The sequence below is a fragment of the Anoplolepis gracilipes genome, chromosome 9 (assembly GCF_047496725.1).
Source record: "Anoplolepis gracilipes chromosome 9, ASM4749672v1, whole genome shotgun sequence".
Taxonomy (NCBI): domain Eukaryota; kingdom Metazoa; phylum Arthropoda; class Insecta; order Hymenoptera; family Formicidae; genus Anoplolepis; species Anoplolepis gracilipes.
In genome coordinates, this window is record NC_132978.1 from 5,539,678 (window position 1) to 5,563,399 (window position 23,722).

Genomic DNA, 23,722 nt, shown 5'->3' on the forward strand with positions numbered 1-23,722 from the left:
TCTGTACGATACATACGCGCATTTCTGCAAAAACTATTACGGATACGAGTACCTCAAACCGAGTCTCACCGTCTTACTGTTTCTACATTACGGTCCGTTTGTGATCATCGATTGTTCTCGACAAAACGAATCGGTCAAGAGTGTAACCGTGGATGTGCAATTAGAATTTGAGTGTAAGGAGAATGTGTCTAATAATACGACTGCGTACCGTCTCATCATACACGATCGCGTGATCCAGTACAACCCGTTGACCAACGTTGTGCGCAAAATTACCTAAGTGTTTACGACAATAATTTAGAGAGAGGGGAAGCAGGATATAAATCCAAGTGTTACGAGATGGTTGTCATTCTTCTTAACTGACGAAAAGAGATCTCATCATGTCTGTACCAACGTTTGTCGATCTGCAAGGATTTGTCGTTTCGAATAAATTCATCGCAAAGGAGGTGGCGGTGCTGAGAAGAAGAACTGTTCTCGCACACTACATTTTTCGGAGTCCTATACCATGGCATCTCCTTACAAAATGCAAAAAGTGTCAAGCTTCATGGTTGATGGCGAATCATCATGGACTACAATGGGAGGATGGAATCGTTGCGTACAGCATGGCGAAACGATTGATTATAACAGCTGTAGTTGAAGAAGAAGATGATAAAATGCAGTGTATCGTATACGTTAAGGATGTCAAAAACGAGAATGACTTGCTAATATGCTCGGCGACGATGCGAGAGAAAATTTAATCATTGAGACCTTGGATGCTGATTACGTCGATATCGAATTTCTAAATAATCTAGATGTTAAAAATACTATACGATGTGGAAAACATGTTAAGAATTGAGCATTACAAAATGTATTCAAAATATTTAACTGGTGGTCGCAACGCCAGAAAGAATTGCAAAATTTGGAAAAATAAAATATTTAAACATTATTATGTTTTATCTCTTATTCCCCCTCCTCATTCCCTCCCTCCCTCACGAGTCATTTAAGAATTCTTTTTATCCGAGTATCGTCTCTCCCTTCTCCTAAAAATTTCAGAGCACTAAAGTATTCTAGAATCTCCCACCACATTTACTACTAATCTCCCCCCCCAATACTTTGAAAAAACGGGATGTCATGTATATTTGATTCTTCATATTCGATTCTTCATACGGTCAGTGTTGCGTTAACCGTTCGTGAAAGTGGTCCACTTTTGAAATCTGGAAATATGTACTACGTCAAAAGAAGCAGTGACAGTCCCAGCAGAAGCGTGAATAATTACGTACCGAGTCGTTATGAAACTCCATCATTTGAGAACAAATGTGACAAGTAAGTTTTTGTTTAACTTCTTTCTATTTTTCACAAATTGTTTTTAAACTAATTTTTTTTTTATTTTTCTACAGCATTTCGTTGAAGCGTCGTGCGATTCCTATACTAAGTAGACGATACGCATTGACAACCACGGAATTCAAATTCCTTGAAATTGATATCAACGTGGGTCCGAGTTACGTGGAAATTGTCATAGGAGATCATCAAGGAAAGGAACTGGTATTATCTCTCGAAACGTGGAAGGGACTCTACGAGCAACGTCGCAATATTCACGATTTACTGCGAAAGGACTCTAAAGATACCTATAATTTTATAAACGTTGGACCGCTAACAGTACGAGTTCATACGATTGACGATACTAAACTTTATAAGTCTCGAATCTTTAAACGTACGCATGATGATGATTGAACCGACATTACACCGTATGTTTGATCTCGATCAATGCATCGATGTAACCTTTGATCGATTGGTTAGAATCACCGAGACAGTCGATACTAAGTTTACACAATTCTTCAATATCGCATCCACTATAACGGATAATAAAGAAGTATCAAATGTAATACGCGCCAGTGACGCCTTCAATAAACATCAACTCGTCGATTGCGAACTGGCAGCTTTAGTTTTTAGTCACAATATGTAATAATAAAAAAAAATATAAAAGAAAAGAATAAAGTTTTTTTTAAATTTAAATCATGATATAATTTATTCGCACGCATTTCCCATCCGTGCTTCCTCCTACCCGTAAACAGTCCCAGTTCTCATACGTAGCTCGTTGCGGGGGATGACATCATGCTGGGAAGGGAGAATGCGAAGCTAGGGACCGCGAAAGAGTAAGCGCTAGGAAAGAAAGAGATAGCGCGAGGCGAAGGAGAGTGAGAAAGTAAGCGTTAGGAAAGAAAGAGATAGCGCGAGGCGAAGGAGAGTGAGAAAGTAAGCGCTAGGAAAGAAAGAGATAGCGCGAGGCGAAGGAGAGCGAGAACGCAAACAGAGAATTTTTTTTTATATTAAATATTAAGTTATTATATCTAATTATATATATATATGAAGGAAGAAGGATGGGATAGATGAAGGAAGCGCAAGCAAGCAATTATATGTGTTTAACATAATTTCTTTTTATTTAAAAAGTGTGTGTGTGTTTATTTACAAAAATCTGTGTGTGTGTGTGAATAAAAATAAAATAAAGTTAAAATCAGGGGAGGGAGGGAGAAGGCGCAGCATCTTTGAATCAGAAAAAGGAACATCTTTATTAAAATATATTTAAAATATATTTAAAATTTGACCATATTATATAGAGATACTTACAATACGAGGGGCTCCTCTCCGAATAAGCTGCGGAGGTCAAATATGTCCCCCTGTATGTGAGGGTGTGCAGCATCTATTTCCTGGGCACGGGAGCGATCACGCCATAATTCCTCCCATTCTTCGGCCTCCTTTCGATTAGCCCGCACCCAGCGCACATTCTCCATGTGCGCGATGTTGATATATCCCGGAATGTGCTGGTTGGAACTAAATTCGTAATGCTGTAAAAGATAAAATCGTATACATATAAATATATTATAAAAGATAAAGCGTATAAAATAATAAAATAATAAAATAATAAAAAAAACTACTTACATTGTTGAATAAAACGTCCAGTAACGCTCGGAACAGAGCGCGAGCCACATTCTTCGCCCGACGAAGTGAACGGCGAGGATATCGCCTATCAACCCATTCGGGAAGTATCATGCGACGGTATCCCGACTCAAAAAGCGCATGCATGAATGCTACTACTTGCGACATTTTTAGCTTTAGAAAATGAACTTCACTTCACTGGATCACAGACAGACACTTTATGCCAGCTCCAGCGAGAGCTAGGTAACGTCTCGGTAAAAAAGGGTAGAGGATGAGCATGGCATAAGAGCTAGTACAAATGCCTACTCTTCACAACTAATAAAAAAAAATAAAAGCTAACGTGAATTTTATGGAGTCCCCGGCTATAAATCAATCATGCGTTTTTGCACCTTTAAAAACGGCCCGACCTGTTCGTCGCAGCGTCAACCAAAAATTTCTATTCTAAACTTTATGCCAGCTCCAGCGAAGAGACCGTGAAAGAGAGAGAGAGCCAACACCTAAAAGTTAGATAGTGCGAGGTAAAGGAGAGCGAGAGAGTAAGCGCTAGGAAAGAAAGAGATAGCGCTACATTAGAAATAACGTAAGGTTTAGGGATCGTGAGAGAGCGAGGCGAAGGAGAGCGAGAGAGTAAGCGCTAGGAAAGAAAGAGATAGCGCTACATTAAGGCGAAGATGATGCGAGAACGCAAACAGAGAATTTTTTTTTCTTTTTTTTTCTTTTTTTCTTTTTTCTTTTTTTTCTATTTTTTCTTTTTTTCTATTTTTTCTTTTTTTTTCTTTTTATAATTTTTTATTATACATTAACTTATTATATCTAATTATATCTAATATATGGAGGAAGAAGGATGGGATTGATGAAGAAGGCGCAAGTAAGCAATATACGTATTTATCATAAATATAATTTTTATCCAAGAAGGTGTATGTATGTGTTTATTTACAAAAATCTGTGTGTGTGTGTGTATGTGAATTTAAAAATAAAAAAGATATAAAAAAAAATATATATAAAAGACTGCATGTGACGATGGTCGAGCGGTACGGCACGACGGCGACTGCTGCTGCGAGGCGCTGGAGAGGATGACCGGGCGGTGGTGGTAGCGTCCAGGTAGGGCTTCTGCATAACAGAAAAAAAAATTTATTAATATTTTTATAATTTGAAAAAGAATACTTACACATCAAGGATTACTTACAATTACTGATCGGAATCAGTATCAGAATCTGGATCATTATCGATGACATGTTGTAGATACAACATGTTATCGATATGTTGACGGATTTCCCGATGGATTTCTTGCAACTGCTCAGGATATGCTTGCCGATTTCCGCCTGGTAAACAGCAATTCTCGCAAGGCTTTCCCCTTAGTCTATCGTTTTCATTAGTCCATATATAAGTTTGTAGATTGGAGATCACGATTAAAGAATTTTTTATACCAAGTTCGCGATTTCGTTGAAACTGCACCACCGCATTCAATAGTTTTTTGGTCACCATTTTTCACAGCACTTAGTTCTAGCAAATGTCTACAAAAAGTTTATTTCTGCGCACAAAAACGGCACACATTACATGCTATTATTTGGCACAGTGAATGTCCACAGTTATTGCACGAGTTCCAACTGTGATGAATATATTGTCCAGTTTCATGTTTATACACAATTTTACCTTGTGTATATGAGTCTTGAACTTCAATAAAACACCCAGAACAAAATTTCTCACTATTTTCTTCGTCGTCGTCGTACTTTTTCACTTCATAATAAAATATGATATTGCACATTTGCTGTCGTTCGGTTATATTTCGTAAGTCTTCACGCACTAACGGCACTACTTGCTCATTTAAATAGTCTTCGGGGTCACTCTCATAATCGGAGTCAATCACTATTTCCACTTCTTCATCGTTCATATCTTCATCGTTCATATCTTCATCATTCATATCTTCATCACTGTCGTCGATGATAATCACATCTTCATTGTCTTCATTGTCTTCGATGACAATCACATCTTCTGCTTCTATATTCATTTTTGCACTAAATAGAACGACACTCGACGACTGTTGAATACGTTTTAACGCGGAGACAGATCCTCAAATTCGAGCAGCCGAATGTTGGCGCTGATGCGTTGCATTCTTTCCTTAAAAATTATGGAAGATATTTTGCTCCAGTTTTATGGCAAATTTTCCGCGAGGGTGCAAAGCTGCCGAACGCCGGCGCTTAAAATCTCTTTTTCCATAATATTCTAATGGTCATAAAATGATCATAAAAATTAGAAAAAAAATAGTTTTATGGCTTCTAAAATGTCCCTCGGCTATAAATCAACCACAAAGATAAACACCTTGCAGTTGCAATTCTTCTTCCTTAATAATTATGAAAGATGTTTCGCTCCAGTTTTATGGGAGATTTTCCGCGAGGGTGCAAAGCTGCCGAACGTCGGCGCTTAAAATCCTAATGATAATGACCATAAAATGATCATAAAATTAGAAAAAAAATAGTTTTATGACTTCTAAAATGCCCCCGGCTATAAAATCAACCACAAAGATAAACATCTGCTTTCGAACGTACGTAGGACCCTTCACCCCCCCCTTTCCGTAACACCAGACCCCTCGCGCCTCCCAGATACCCTCGCCCCCGCACCTCCCTCAAGCCCCATGGCTTAGAAGCCCCACTATAATACTACTCACATGCAGCGCGTGCGTACGTATTGTATGAAGTGCGGCGGAGTTCAAGCAGCGGAGGAGAAAAAAGTGGGAGGCAATCCGATGTTGCATCCTCAGCGCAAGCCGCACGATTGAGAGAGAAAGCATGACAAGACGTGATGCTGATTAGTGGTGTCCTATAGCTCTGCCTCACTCACTCTACGCTTGAATGCAGCCTGAATGAGCGAGAGAGCTATAAGGCACCGCGTTGTCTCTATATGCGTCTCGTTCGCTCTTGCGCTTATGTAATGTTTTCTTTCTTATTCCTTCAAGAAACGTGGCTGAGTCTTGACAATGAGTATTGGGCATAAAATATCGATGGATATAGATTTAACAATCTTTGACATATAATCATTTATTCATATAGCACGTATGTAATAAACAGATAGGAATGGTTATAGGAAGAAGGATGAGAGAGAAAAAGAATGAGTGAGCGAGTATCTGTATATCTTATCGTTTGCACTGTTGTGAGATAAATGATGTAAATAAGAAAAAAAAAAAATCCATCGATACTTTATGCCCAGTACTCAGTAATAAATACGATTGATAATTGATTTTTACAAAGACATTTGGTCGCTTATTTTCTCTCTCTCTCTCTCTCTCCCTTTCTCTCTCTCCCTCTCCCTTTCTTTTTCTCTCTCTCTCTCCCTCTCCCTCTCTCCCTCTGTTCCTCTCCCTCTCTCCCTCTCTCTCTTCCTCTCTCTCTCTCTCTCATTATTATTTTTCTTTTATTATTATCATTTATTATTTTTATACATGGTAACCAAAAAAATTCATTGACGGAAAATTATTTTCAATAAAATGTAAAATATATTAAATAACAAATAAATTATTATTATTATTCTAAAATTGGATTACAATTTTTAAAATATTTTCTTTTCATAAAAAATGACGAATTTATAAAAATCTTCAAAAAAATGTTTCACTACACGTGATACGTCAGTAATATTCATGTGTTCTTGGAAAATCTTCACACTTTCAGTTTTAGAAATTCTTTAGAAACACATAACTGAAGAAGTAAAAAGCATTACATCTGACATATACATATGATTATTGACCAATTTTTGAAACGTTTCAAAGTCATAGTTGAAAAATAATTAAATATTTTTATTAATTTTTATAGTCTAATTCCTGAATAATAAGTTATATTTTATTTTATTTGATAGCGTTTTTTTAAATAATTTTATTCACCAAAATATCTTTTTGGATTACCCCTGTATATCTATAAAAAATGGTATTTACTCAAAAATTTGTAAAGGAAGGTATGCATTTGAAGCAGTTTGGAGAGCATGATAGGATCATTGGGTTCATTTTAGATAGAACAATCGTTTTCATATCGAGCAAAAAAAACATGTTACTATGAGATGTATGCATGATTTCAATATCTCTTTTATCTTCCTTTTTCATGAAAATGAAACTAAGTGTGAAAAAGGAATCAAACAATTCTGGCGTGTTGCTATAACTGCTTGAAATGCATATCCTTCTTTATTGCCAATACTTTGTTACATTATTTTTATATATCATTTTATATGTCATTACTTATATATAGATACATTAGCATAAATATACATAAATCGTTTATTATCATCTCTGAAAGATAAGATTACAGTCCTTTGCTTATATCCATATTTTTATAAGTAGTTAGTGCCAGAGACGATATTTGTGTGCTGGCTGCTTAAAAATAATGCCAGAGGCGATATTCGTGTGCTGGTTGCTTCAAAAATAATGTCAGAGGCGATATTCGTGTGCTGGTTGCTTCAAAAATAATGCCAGAGGCGATACTTGTATGCTGGTTATTAAAAAAAATATTTTATACCAAATGCGATTTGCATGTGCGCTTTGATTTATTAAAAATTATGGCATTATATGTATTGTCCAAACATAATCTATTGTGCCATTTTATTTTTTAGTAATAATTATGTAACAATATAAACGAAGGACTGTACTTATTGTTCAGAGATGCAAGTTTTACTTTTTTAAAAAGAAATTATGTACGATATATTTTAAAACTTTGTAATAAATATATCATATTTTATTTTTATAGCAAGATTTTGTAAAATAATAATTCATTTATTTTTCCTTGCAGGAGGCAGTTGAACAAGTTAGCACGGACACAAGAGAAAAATGACTCCATGAACACAATGGTTACAAAGGGTTACAAAGTTACTAGCAAAGAATCTATCGATTGTTATAAATTGTGTGTGGAATTACCTTATACGATGGATTCGGAAATTAGTATCCAGGTAATAAAGTTCATGAAGCCATTAAAGAAAGGTATGTTTAATCAAAATGTTGACAATTGCAATGATAACAATACTTTTGTTATTAATAATAAAGCCCTTCCAAACGCTTCTTGTATTCAAGAAAGCTTGCCTAAAGGCCATCGTATTGTAGACATTGCTACTCAGAACATCAATAACGAATTTATTCGAGAATCAGTGGAATCACTCTGATGTGGATTCGGAAATTGATATCAGAGTAATGGAATGCCAAGTAGATAAAGGAAAAAGTAAAAGTACATACAGTAAAAATGTCGAATATTGCGAAGATAGCTATGATTTTGTTATCGATAATGACCCTTTGGATATGAATCATATCCAGGAAAATGTGCGTGAAGGCCGTCGCATTGTCGACTTTTCTTTCATGTGGAATGAAATCCACAGAATTTTTGATAATCATTTGCGAGGAATAGAGTGCCTATTTAAAGATTGGAAACTCGTAAGTTCTCGTTGCCGTGGGTTAAAGACGCAGTTTTTTTCAAGTACCAAATGTGCAATTATGAAGACAGCGTCTGGTCTGAACCCTCAGAGTCAGAAACAATGGACATTAATACGGCTGCTGTAGCAGGAACTATTACAGTTGGAATTAGTTTTGCCCAGCTGCAAGAGCAGTGTGCAGCCATGAATGTTCTTTGTATGTCCGAACCATCTTATATTAAATACAGAGAAAATTTAGTTGATGATTTTAGAAAAACAGCCTTGGATAATATGAAAATGGCTGGCGAAGTTGAAAAACAACTCGCTCTTGAGAGAAACGATACTATAAACGGTATTTCGTATATACCTGTTGTAGCAGATGGTAGTTGGATGAAGAGATCATATGGTACCGCTAATAACTCCGGCGTTGGAGCTATAATTGGTTACCATACGAAAAAGATTCTCTTCGTTGATGTTCGCAATAAATTTTGCTCAATATGTGATATGGCAGAGTGAAAAAGTATAAAATCTAGAGTTCACAAATGCTACAAAAATTTTGATCGGAACACAAGCTCCACAAAGATAGAGAGCGATGCAATCGCCGAAGGTTTTAAATATAGCCTCGAAATGCATGGTCTGATTTATAAAACGGTTATTGCCGATGGTGACAGTAGCATATATCAGACCATTCTTGATAACAGATCATATCGTGAGTAACTGGTGACGGTAAAACAAATGGAATGCACCAATCATTTGCTTCGCAATTTGTGCAAAAAGCTGAAAACTGTGGCAGAGACGACTCAGCCAAAAACGCAAAGACAGCGTGGCTTTGTACAACTGCGAAATGTAGTGAAAAATAACATTTTAAATATCTGAAAAGATATAGAAAAGGCAGCAAAGCTACGAAGAAAAGAGGAACGAATATCTCAACATTATAAGGCTATGGAATTGCAAAAAGATATCTTGAGCATTCCTAGCCATGTTTTTGGTGAACATAAGCGATGTGAAGCACGCGGTCGTATATGTAAAGAGAGTGGAGATGAAACGAAAAAAAATTATGTGCCATCTCTGAAATTATACGTTCTATATCAAAAAATAGAAAGTGCTATCACATACATAAGCGGTTATTCCGATAGCTTATTGTTGCATTTCACCAATAATCCTGCAGAATCATTCAATTCGATAATCTGCAAAGAAATTGGTGGAAAGCGTATTAATTTTGGCAAACGAGGCTCTTATGATGCTAAAGTTGCGAGAGCAGTTGTGCAATATAATACACAACAAGTCCTTACGCAATTGTATGAAAACATGTGTAAAGTTGTTCCACCTATTGTCGAGAATCTTGAAAAAAGGCGACAAATAAAAGTTGCAAAAACCAGAGAATCTCGAAAGGAACAAGGAAGACAAAAAAAATTCAAAACAGAGCCAGGAACAGATCTTCATTATGGTCCGCAATCGCAAAAACCGGATCTTCCATCTGAGGTATTCGAACAACTTCGACAAAACCATTTAGAAAAATTGTTCGAAAATGCGAAAAACTGGCAACAAATCGAATTCGGAACAAGAAATCAAAATGAATCAGAATTATGGTTATCACTAAGACGAGAAATGTTGACGACATCCAATTTTGGAACCGTATGTCGCATGAGACCGACAACGTCTTGCGCATCAACGATAAAATCCATTTTATATTCTTCATTCACTGATAATGCAGCTGTAAAATATGGTCATGACAATGAAAAAATAGCGAGGAAAGAACTAGCCAAAAAATTAAACAAAGGAGTGAAACCTTGCGGATTATTCATCGATACTGAAAATTCATTTTTGGGTGCTTCTCCTGACGGACTTATCAATAAAAATGGTTTAGTGGAAATCAAATGTCCTCTGTTGGCTGAAAATTTAACAGCGGAAAAAGCCATTGAGACATTGTCTTTTTTACAAATTATTTTTGATAAAAAAGATCCACACAAAATGAATCGAAATCACCAATATTATTATCAAATTCAGGGTCAGTTGAATATAACACGACGAGAATATTGCATTTTTGTCATTTGGACTCCAAAAAAAATGAAAATATTGCGTATTGATGTAGACAATATTTTTTGGAGACAACAAATGCTTCCCTTTCTTAATACGCTTCTATAATGAATGCATGCTTCCACAAATCGTGAACAGTCGTCATAAAAGGCATATGCCTATTAGAAATCCAAGATATATTGTAGAAGCTAAAGAAGAAGCAGCACAAAAAATATTTAGTCGAACAAGTAGACGAAATATAATCAAAAACGAAAATGGCCCAGAAAAGAGCAAAAGATTCAAACCGAACGTTTTGCCATTGGAAGCAACAATAACAGATATTGTTGCTATTACTCTGAGTGAAGAGCAAGATGACGATTGCATCGTTGTTAGTGATTCGAAAAATGAAGAACTAACTGCAGACGATATGACAAAACAAAAAGAATTTCTAGACAAAGCGATTGCTCCTTTTAATTTAGTAAAGGATAATGTATTACCTATATATAGCAAAATAAACGACGAATCATTGGATCGATTTTTACACGTCGTAAGAAATAAGTCTTGTTTCGAAACACAAAGTGTGTTATATTTGGAATATCCTCACTTAATTGAAGCAAGTGGTAGCGACAAAAGCTTACAAATTATTGGGGGAAACTGCAGTGATCACTGGCGATGTATATTTTTTGACGGTACCAAACTTCGAGTGTATGACAGTCTACCCGGTTGTACATACGATAAATTGGTACCTAAAGAAAAAAATTACATTCATTGTCGTTATCCACAAATAAGTGCAAATAATATAATATTTGAAAAGGTTCAAACACAACCTGATGGCACATGTTGTGGAATTTATGCTGCAGCTTTTGCTACAACTATAGCTTTAGGAGGAAATCCTTGTAATGAAATATTCTAATCGGGTTGAATATATGAGGCAACATTTTCTAAACATTATAATAGAAAATGAACTGTCGGCTTTTCCAAAATGGTAAAAATTCTAATGAATATCTTTGGAAAAAGATGTCTCAATGCAAATGACTCATTTGAAATTAGTCAAAGACGAAAAAAATACATATTGGTATATTGTGATTGCGTTGTCATGGGAATGGACGCGATGAAGAGGCCTTTTGTTGTCCATATTTTCAATATACAAATATTGTATAATTCCATGAATATCGCAAATATTGGGCGTTTGCAGGGGGGAGGAGCAATGGAATTACTTGCCTCCTCCCTGGGTAACAATAAAACCCAAAAAACTTTCTCGATTTATATCTACCTTGTCGTGGTGAGAAAGCTTTATACTAAACGGTGTAAAATTATGAAAGCAGCTTTAAATAAATGTGGAGGTGACATTTTATGTCATTTTATGTCACCCTTCTCCTTTTGAAAAAAATTCTGCTTCTATTTTTAAAATATATGAACACACACACACACACACACGCACGCACGCACGCACGCACGCACGCACGCACGCACGCACGCACGTACGCACGCACACATATAAACATACATATCACTGTATACATATACATATAAAGGATGTCTCATTTGAATTGTCGACCTCAAATATTAGTAAAAAATATATTTTACAGAAAAATGTTTTAAACAAAAGTTATTCGGTTCGAAAGAGGCCGCAGAATGATGCCATTAGTTTGATCTTGAATAGTTGTTTGAAGGTCACTATCAAATAAATGGAACTCTCTAATATTCTATTGCAGCTTACTTCGAAAGTTTTTCAAAACACTATGATAAAGTATTTTGTTAATAACTTGTTGAATTATAAAGCTTGAGAGTTGTAGCAAATACAAAATATCTTTATTCATTTTTCGATTATCTTGCTTTATTTTTATGCACAGAATAATGAAACAAATCAATTAGTGAAACTAAAAAACACATAGTTGTCTTTAAAAATATATATGAATTTGTAACAAGCAGTTACATATTTTTTAAGCTTAATTATTTGTTTCAATAATTGTAAGAGCTTTTATGACAAAAGAAAAAATAAACAAATGTACATCATAAATGGATGCAGAAGTTTTATATTAGATTCAAAGTTAGACATATAATTTTTTTATCAAAGTAAAAATTCAGATTGAGATCAAGTGTACATCTCTATCACATACAGAAGTGACGTCTTTATTTATAGTTATTTAAAAGCAATTAAGTGCATATTATGATTCGTGATTATTAACAAGTATATTTTATTGTAAAAAAACAACATATATGCTTTGAACGTTTATCCATTTAAGGTTTCTATCTTAATATTGAAATTGAATGACGTTCACGACAAGATTAATAAATACAATGTGCACGACAATAAAAATAAAAATTTTAATTTTAAATCTCTAAAAATATAACAATTAAGATTATACTAAAGTAATTGATAAGTTAGAGAAACAAAAAAATTTTTGGAGTTTCTAATAATGAAAAAATTAACAATATATGTAAAAAAACATATAATGTAAAGAACTTGATAAGGTTGAAAATATATTATTTACGAAAGTTTTTATTTTCTTTATTATCTTTTACAGGTATAACATTTATGTAACACAAAAATATAGGATTACATATATGATACACATAAAATACGGCCAATAGCAATTTTCTGTGGAGCTTTTTATCGAAATCAATTTTTTACATGAAAAACAAACATTGATTGTACACATTTAATAATAAAAGTCTACAATCGAATTAGTAAAGTACACAAATGTTGATGAATCATTTGCCCATAATAAAAAAAATAAAGGTATAAAATAATTTTTAATTCCTCATAAATGCTTTCCAGAAGTTTTTACTTTAAAATTAAATGTATAGTGGGAGAATTAATTAAACCATATATTGATTTATTACTATATACTATTGCGTTTATTGACCTGACCTCTTTATTATTTTGACTTTAAAAATTGTTTACATATTTATTATGATGTCAAATATTGTTAAATTTCCGCAGCTTAAAGAACAGCAAAATCGAACAGATACAGGTATATTCTCGACATTAATAGTTCACAGAAATAAACACTTAATAATTAAACAATTGTTATTTAAAAACTGAGTTCTTATCAGCAAGCAATTTTAATACATAAGGTGAGTTATCAAAAAAAAAGAATACTTATTTATAGCTTTTTGTCAATAAATAAAATATCTACAATTTATACATTGAGAACAATTTTAATAATTTCAAAACGAACTGGAAAGTAGAAATAATGTAAAGTTTTTATCACTAATCGTTTTTTTTTAATATTATTGAGGCATAGAGAATTTTAATGTAGAATGTTTCAACTCTGTATTATATTATCTTTAAAATATAAACTCAATTTAAAATCAATAAATTAATATTTTAGAAAATTTAATATTGTTATACAAAAATATATGAATTTGTAACAAGCAGTTACATATTTTTTAAGACAACTATGTGTTTTCGTTACACCCCGATAAAAAATTTTTTATGTATAGTTATGCAGAATTGAATATAATTATACAGGATTCTATACAATTGTGTAAAAATATGTATAATTATAGATGACACCGTATAAAACGTTACGTATATTTATATATAAATGGATTGATAGCTGCAATTAGAATTATGTATATATAAGCTTATACATATTTATTCACAATGCTGCAACATTTTATGTATCATTATATATAATTATATATAAAATAAACAAATTTCGTATATAAATTTGTATAATTAGATTGTTTAATTTTGTCTGATTATATATAAAAATTTTTTACCGGGACTAATTGATTTGTTTCATTATTCTGTGCATAAAAGTAAGGCAAGATAATCGAAAAATGAATAAAGATATTTTGTATTTGCTACAACTCTCAAGCTTTATAACTCAACAAGTTATTAACAAAATACTTTATAGTATTTTGAAAAGCTCGCGACGTAAGCTGCAATAGAATATTAGAGAGTTCCATTTATTTGATAGTAATCTTCAAACGACTATTCAAGATCAAACCAATGGCATCATTCTATGGCCTCCTTCGAACCGAATAACTTTTGTTTAAAACATTTTTCTGTAAAATGTATTTTTTATAGATGTTGAGGTCGACATTTTAAAATGGGACATCCTATATATGTATATATACACACACACACACACGCACACACAATAAAATAAATATATATATGTAGGTATATGTGCACGTATGTGTGTGTATAACATACTATGCATATACATATATGCATAAATAAATTTAGTCATATATGTACATAAATAACTAAATGGCTGCGTTCAGCAGAGAATGCAAATTAGTGAGCGCTTAGTGATTCTTTATTGTGATTGGTTTCTGCACTTAGATCCAATAAAGATCTAAATGCAAGAACCAATCATAATAAAGAATCACTAAACGCTCACTGATTTGCTTTCTCTGTTGAACGCAGCCAATGTTATTTGCGTCTAAACTCCCCAGTAAAAAATTTCTCATATATAATTATATATAACAATATAAAAGTATATAGATAATACAAAATTATGCATACTATACATAACTATACAGAACTTATACAGAATTTTATATATTTCTATATAATTTTATATGGTCATATATCATATATGATTATACATAACAAATTTTTTACCGGGTCTAAACTTATAATAATATATATGTCAATGTGAACAGTTCTAATTATGTAAAAAAGTCAGACTCATATTTATATTTTACTGTTATCGATGCTTACATATGCGTATAAAATGATAAATCAGAAAAAATATGCGATGTTGTCTGATTTCAACATTTTGAACACAAGGAGAAATTGTTCTTTATGACATCTATGAAAATAATACATATGTCGATAATGACGTAATTAAAATTATCGATATTGTCGACAATTTTAATTCCGTCGAAATGGCGCTATCCCGTCGGAGTTCGGCCGTCTTTTTAGGATCCCCTTAAAATAAATATTAATCCATCATTTTGTTTCAGAATAAAGAAAATGTAAATGTCTTTGTTTGTAACACGTGCCAACAAACTCCCACGAGAAAGGACAATTTAAAAAGGCACGTGTTATACACTGCAACGCACAGAAGAAAGTAAGTAAAAAACATTATTAAAAAAAATATTTTTTAAAAATTTTAATAATATTAATTATTGTTTTTAATTTTCTGTTGCAGTAATAAACAATGAGAGTGGAAACATTTTATACCGACAATATTTTTTTTCAAGATGGATATATCGCGAAGTGCAAGTAATGTTGAGTACGGCATGTAGTATATACTTTAATAATGTTAGCTCGTTGTTATTATAAATACATGAGATCTCAGTAAACACAAAGTAACGTAACATCAATGTTACAATTTCCCACTCAACAATATAAATGTTATGTACAAAGCATGTTATACTACAATTACATGGATGTTACATTACTGTTGCTTTGTGTTCACTGAGATTATATTAAAAAGTTGATCATTCAATACTTATGTAATTCTTTTTTTTGATACTGAATTCTATGCTTCTTACGTTATGAATTATACACAGTTTTATCATGTAGCACATATAATCGTGTATAATTATATAATTATATAATAATACATATAATTATATACATATAATTATTAACAGATGTGTTTATCTAGACGTAGGTTTAATAGTTGTGATGATAATAATAAATAATTATAATTCATAATCAACTCAGAAAATCGTGATAACGCGAATATATTAAAGAATTTTTAAATTATAGACGTTTCAGATAGATAAATAAATCGAGATCATACATTTTACTGATAAAAATATTTAAAAAATAAATAAAATAAAATTAACACTCTCATAGATATTAGTTTCAATTATTGTAATAGAAAAGTAAATTTCGAAACAATTGTATATTGTACGTAAAATACGAGTCTTCTTGTATACACAGAGGTCGTATAATCACGTCATGGAGAGACTTGGTACTCATTTTAATAATAGTAAAGTTTTTATACTTTTGAGCGAAAAGTAACAAATATTTTGGTTTTCGGCCGTTCGCAGTTATTATTTGTTTTTGATATCTTTATTTGAAAGTTTCATTTTCTTCTTCTTTATTATCTAACATTATAAATTATAACTATCATAAAATTACAAATTTTTTGTACAATATAATTATTTTGTCAATTATTGCAAGCATTATTACTTGCATGCAGTTTAGACATCGAGTAAATAATAAATGTACAATGCATTTCACATTATGGAGTTATAAAGTTTTTGATAATATTACGATTTTTTATTGTATTTATTTGTGATTTAATAATTTCAAACAGGCCATCCTGCTCGTCATGTCACACTTAACAAAATTAACATGACAAAATATATTGTATAGCGTATGCAATGTTTTACAAAATGTTACATCGTTGCTAGTTTTTTTATGATTGCTGCTTTTTAGTTATAAAGAATCAAATTCTAATTCAAGTGAGACTGTTGTCAATGAAAGTAAATGTAGTTAAATGAATTTTTCGACAGCTTGTGTTCAGTATAGAGTGTGTTAAATAAATACATGCGTTTGCAGAATAAAATCTTATTAAAAATAACGCTGGTTCTTATCACAGTAATTACATTAAGATTTACTTAATAATTAAATATAAAGTGTATATAATTATGCATAATTTTAATAATATATTTGAAGCCGCCAAAGATGCTTCCAATTAAAACATTCTCCGTCATGAACTCATTCATTATACGTAAACGAGAGAATAATTTTTGTTGCGGATCATTTGAACACTGCTGTAATCATCACCATACTGTCACTATGTATATTTGATTATCGTTTGCAGGATAAATCTGGACGACTTACGCAATAGTAAAGTAGAATCAGCTCAGAGTACATTAAACAGATGCTAATTCGGAAAAAATCGTCCCCTGTCCATCACTTCGATCGTAAATTTTTAAATTTAGTCCATGTAAATATTAGCGTGACCAATGTTACCAAAAGTTGTCTAGCAATGTAAAAGTTGACTACTAAGTTGATTGCTGGATTCGTTGATCATATTTTACTTGGGTATTCCGTTGAATACAATCGCAGAGATCTCAGCGAGACACAAAACGTCGAAAATGCTGTCCAAAAATAGTCAGAGATTATTTCCAAATTAACGCAAATTAACCATTCTGATGCTGAGGCAGACAAAGACAGCAATAAAAATCTTCTATCTTGTGTCCACATTGGCAATGCAGTGATACACGGTACAGTGTAGTGTATTCCAGATTTGCAGGAAGAGTCTCGACGAAGTGATTTGAAGATCAAATGGAAAATTGCTCATCAATCTCTGTAATGATGCCGTCTGCTATGACAAACAGAGGTTGTTCTTGGAGCCAATTATGTTTTTCAATAGCTACACGAATCTATCTTTCTGATAAAAGTTGGATTTTGCAAGGATAGAATAAGTTGTTTTTTGAAGCAAGCCATCCATCCACCCATTTTTTAACTTGTTCGTAATTGGAGAAGTGTGTATCAGAAGTAGGCATTATTCGAATGTATTTTTATTTAGTTTGTTATTTGAATAAAATTTTATTTGTTATTTGTATTATTCATTATTTGTATTATTCATTATTTGCATTATTCGTTATTGCGTTATTCATTATTGCTTCATTGGTTATTTGCTATTCGTCATTTGAATTATATTACTTTACTTTCCGTTTGTGTTATCTATTATATATTATGTAGTTTTTATAGAATAGTAATTAATAAAATTATAATATTAACAACATTATTGCTATTAGAGCAATATTATTTAAATTTCCTAAATGTAAAAATAAATGAGAGAGAGAGAGAGAGAGAGAGAGATTCTTCCCCTCGATTCCCTTCTCTCCTCTCATCCTATCATTCATTCTCATTCTCTCCCCCTCTTTCATTCTCATTCTTACTATTTTCTTCTCTTCCAGCCCTCTCTCTCTCCACTTCCTTCATCCACTCCTCTCCCTCCCCCTCCTCTCCCAAAACCCATCTCACATTATCTTGCCAGCTCCCCTCTTCTCTCTTCCAGATTTTATAACTCTCCCATACATGCTCCCACGTCTCCTCCTGCTCTCCACACAGTCTACATTGTCTTTTCCTTTCCTCTTTTCAGTATCTACTCTCCTTCATCTCTCCTCCCAATCTAAATCTTGCCACCCTTCTCCATCTGCTCTTTCCCCGATTCTTCTTTAAATATCCCAGTATCCCTTCCCCCTTAACCTCCTTATATCATCTATTAAATCTTGCCTCCTCCACCTTTCTCCTTCTTTCTTTCTTCTGCCTTTCTTTGTCTCTATCTTCTATTCCTTTATACCAGTTCCCCCCGTCTTCTCCTTTTTTTCTATCTCCTCCACTCTTATCCTTCTATCTTTAAGAAAAATCCTTCTCTTTCCTCCTCCCACTTCGACCCCACCTTCCCTTAGCCTTCTCTCGTATCCCCATGCTCTTCTTCCCGCTCTCACCCTTAATTTCTCCCTCTGTAGCTCTTCCCCTTATCATATATCCCGGCGTCCTGTTGTCCACTCCCAGTACCCATTTTAAGTATCTCTCTTCTATTCTCTCTATCCCCTCCCTGTCTTTCCATCCCCATATCTCTACCCCATACCTCAGTACCGTCCATACCAGTCTGTCAAACAGCCATATCTTCCTTCCCTAGTCCCTTCCAAATCTTCTCTTTCCTATCCCCTATACCTGTCCCATTATTGCAGCCGCCCTCCTAACCCTGTCTCTCACCTGCGCCTTCTGTCCCCCATTCCTCTGCGTATATCCTAAATATTTATACTCAGACCTCCTCCACCTCCTTCCCCTTCCATCTCCAGTTCCTCTTTGATATTCTTCCTCCCCTCCCTCTCTTGAATCTCATGATCTTCCCTATCATCGTCTTCCCTATATTCACTTCCAACCCCTTTCTATCCATATACCTCTCTAGCCTATCCATCAAGCTCCTCATTCCTTCTTCTTCTTCCGCCACCAGCACCAAATCATCCGCATACGCCAGCGTGTATATTTTCTCTCCCCCTAGTGCAACCCCTCCCCACTTTACTTTACCCATCTCTTTCTCCAGATCTGCGATCATTATATTAAATAACATCGGGCTTAATGGGCATCCTTGTCTCAACCCCCTCCCCATCCAAAAATTCTCTCCCATTCCCTGTTCTACCCTTACCCTACTTTTTATCTCTCCCAGTATCTCCTCTATTCTCCCTCAGTCCTTCTCTCACTCCTCGCCGTCCCATCATTTCCACTACTATCCCTCTATCCACCGAATCAAATGCCGCTCTCAAGTCAACAAATAATGCCATCATGCCTCCCTTTCTCCCCTCCAATTGCCTCCCTATCAAATAGTTCAATACGTATACATTATCCATCGTCCCCATCCCCTTCCTGAAACCCGTCTGATTTGGCGGTATAATTCCGTTCCCTTCCACTTCTTTTCTCAATCTCTCCGCTAGTATGGTCGCATATACCTTGTATATATGTTGGCATCAATGTCACCCCTCTGTAGTCTCCCACTCCCTCACCCTTCCTCTTTTTTACTGTCGGAACTATCACCCCCTCCTTTCACCCCTCTGGCCACCCTTCTCCTCTCTATACCCTATTACAAAACTCCCATGTCCACTTCTCTAACCCCCTTCCCCCGTATTTCCACATTTCCCCTGGAATCCCATCTATTCCCGCTGCCTTCACATTTTTTATTCTCCCTATTACCCCTTTAAATTCTTCTATATTTATCTCTTCTTTTTTCTCCTTCTCCCTCCTCTTCTCCTTATATCCTTTTACCACGCTTTCCTCAATTCCCCCTAGCAACCTCATAAAGTGTTCTCTCCACTCATCCCTCTCAATGTCCTCATTCATTCTCTTCCTATCTCTTTTCCTTTCTCTATTTACTAATTCCCACACTTCTCCCTCCCTCTTAATTTCCCTTGCCCTTTTCTCCCATTTTTCATTATCTTCTCTCCTTTTCTTTTCACACAGTTCTTTATACTCCCCCTTCTTCTTCTTGTACCTCTCTCCCTCTTCTCCTTTCTTCCTCCAAACCCTTAGCTCTTTCCTCATCTCTCTCTTTATTTCCTTACACTCCACGTCCCACCAACCTTCTTTTCCCTTATCTCTTCTTCCCCTATCCTCCTCCGTCTCCTTTATCGTCTCCTTTATCCTTCTTTCCATTTCCTCCCACTCTTCGTTCTTCTTTTCTCTTCGTTCTATCTCTCCCATCTTTTCTCTGAACTTCTTTTTCCTCTCTGATCCCATATCCCCTCTATAATCTCTCTCCTTTTTCTCTCCTCCCTATCTCTTCCTTCTCCTCTTACTTATACTTCTATCGGGTGATGGTCTGAGTCTATCTTGTCCCCTACCCTTAAGCTCTCTATCTTATTCTCCACCTCCCTATTTCCTATCACATAATCAATCATCGTGTCCCCCTTTCCTCCTGTAAACGTGAACTCCCCTTCCTTGTCCCCGTTCACTTTTCCATTTAGGATTCCCAGTCCCCATTCCTCTAAAAATTCTATCAGACATCTACCCTTTCTAGTCTTCTTTTTATCTTTTGAACGCTTTTCCCTCTCTTCCTCCTCCTCCTCCCCCACTGCTCTTCCTCCCTCCTCCGCCTTTCTGGCATTGAAATCTCCCTTATTAACGTTTTCGTTCCCTCTTCTTCCACCCTCACCCATCTCTTTAATTCCCTTGTCATCCTCCCTACTCCCTCCCTCACATATACTCCTATCATCTTCCATCTTTCTTCCCCCCATTATACCTTCCACTCCCCCTTCTATCTCGCTTCCTTTTTCCATCCATTCTTTCTTTACACCCATCAACATACCTCCTTTCAGTCTCCCTCTCTTTCCCTCCCTTTGCGCTAATTGTACCCCCCATTTTAGCTCCTTCGGTAACCTATTTTTCATTCTCTCTCAACCCTTCTCGTCTAACCACGTCTCCGATAATACCACCACATCCCACTCCCTCAACCCTTTCCAGAATTCTTCGTCTTTTTTCTTCAAACCTGCCACATTCCAAAAAACCACTTTCCATCCTTTCTCTTCCCCTCCTTTCCCTTCCTCTTCCTCTCTTCCCTTCTTTTCTACTTTGTTCTTCTCCTCGTTTACCCTATTCTTTAGTTTTCCCCTTGTTCCTCCCCTCTTCTTCTCCTTTCCTCATCTATCAAGTCTCCCTCTTCCTCATCCCATCTCCACCACTTATCCTCTATCATCATTCTCCCGTACCCCATCCTTATCCTCTTTCCTGCCTTTTTCTCCTTTCTCGCAATCTCTTCCATTTTTCATCTCATCCTCCTTTCTTGCCATGTCCAGTCTTCAAAAATTTTTTCTTTCCTCCCCCTTAACCCACTCTTCTTCCATATCTCCCTTCTCTGTTCCTCATTCTCTAATCTCACTAAAACCATTTCCCTATTCTTTTCTCTGTCACCTCCCAATCTTTTTACCTTTTTTACCTTTACCTGCGCTCCTATGTCCCTTACGATCTCCTTCATCACCTCCTTCCTTTTCCTTTTCTTTATCTTCGCTCCTCTTATTATTATATTTTTCCTTTTCTCTTCCCTATCTTTCATCTCCATCTTCCTTTCCATCTCCTTCACCCTTTCCATCATCTCCCCTCCTTCCCCTTTCCCCTTGTCTTTTTCTAATTCTATTACTCTTTTCTCTAATCCCTTAATACAATTCTTTAATTCCTCCCTTTCCTCCTTCCACCTCTCTTCTATCCCTCTCAACTCCTTTCTCATATCGTCTATCCACCCCTTCATTCCCTCTCTCATCACCCTCTCCATTTCCTCTTTCCATTTCCTCATCATTTCCTCTAAACTTCTCTCTTCTTTCTTATCTGGTGATCTAGCCGTTTTTCTGCTTTTAATAAAAATCTCCTCATTCCCCTCCCACTCCTTCCTCTTCCTCTATCCACTCCTCCATATTCCCCTCGCTCACTTCTTCTCTCCTTTTCTAGCTTCCCGATTCTCCCTATGCCTTCCGCCATTGTTATTTATTTCACTTTCTTTCTTGATTTCTCGCTTCTTTCCATTCTCCCTCTATGTTCGCACTTTAACTGCTTACTAACCGTCTTATCCCTCTGTCTACTTCTTCTATGTCTGAGCGTCTTGCCCGCCTGCCCTTCTTCACTACTCTATCCTCTATGCCTAACTGTCACTACTCTCCGTTACCTGTTGATCCTCTTTTCTTCTTTATACCTCACTCCCTCTGCTCTCATTCACCCGTTACTCTCACTCTTCCTCTCTCACCCTCGCACACTCTCAGTCCTCTTCTCTCACTGTAACCCCTGTACATTTTACTCGAAACAAACTTTCACTTGTCGTATCGTCACTGAACGCACCGGAAGCGGAAGTCCCCAATAATTAATAGTAATTAAATAGTTATTATAGTTTAAGATTATTCTTTTGAGTTCTATGCATTGAGTATAGTTCTCAGATTTTGATATATGTGTGTATTGTTTCTTCATATATTTCTGTGTTTATATATTTTTGTATTTTTATATATACGTTTATATTGATTTATATTGTGTTTATGTTATACTTTAATCGCACCATTTCTGCGATTCTATTTATGTTATATATATATATATATATATATATATTATGTACATTTTCTTGCTACTATAATTATTTCTGTTCGACAACATTTATTTGTTTGTAAGCATACGTTTCAAGTAATATTTTTGTGTTCAATCATTTATACTGGTTTATTTGATTACTTATTATTGTGATAAGTATTTGCTTGATTCAAAGTTTTTATATCTTTCTTTAAATTAAAGATACAGTCCAAAAATTGTTACAACTATTTCTCTTACTCCTATTTGTCTATATTTTATTGTCGTACGTATGCTATATACGTATGTGTTGTTTATATTTTTCAGTCATTGTCGTTAAATACTTTGTCGTTATTATTGAATCGATTAACTAGGTATCCGATTATATCTTATATCCAAAGCCAGCACCTTCGAACCTTTTTATACATAATAATAAATATACAAACAGCTTTATTTATATTATCATAGTTATATAAATAATTGTTATTTTCATATTAAATGATTATTATTATATGTATTTAATATGATGCAATATAATTATTTAATTGTTTGTATTATTCAGATGAATAAAAAATAATACGAACATATTAGTTAAATAATTATTTAGATAAAAATTTATTTAAATACTTATTTAATTGAATACATTTTTATTTGAATACAAATGTATTTGTCATTTATAAATAAATTATATTTTGCTTCTTATTCGTTATTTATTATTCGAATAAAATTTTGCTCACTTCTGGTGTGTATCGGCGAGCGCGTGTTGCATCGATCGGAAAAAGTAATCTAAAGGAACCAAGTCTGGAAAAAAGGCTGGGTGCAAAAGAACTTCCCATTCGAGCTCCAATAGTATTTCTTTCACGGTTTTTGCAACATGTGGTCGTGCGTTGTCATGCAAAAGAATTACTTTGCACCGATTATTGGCTACTGATGGCCTTTTTCACA

At 34.5% G+C, this 23,722-nt stretch overlaps 1 pseudogene; it reads left to right on the forward strand.

The window, feature by feature from the left end:
* The first annotated feature begins 8,125 nt into the window (after positions 1-8,125).
* LOC140669626 (uncharacterized) lies at positions 8,126-11,291 on the forward strand (annotated as a pseudogene).
* The last annotated feature ends 12,431 nt before the right edge of the window (positions 11,292-23,722 follow it).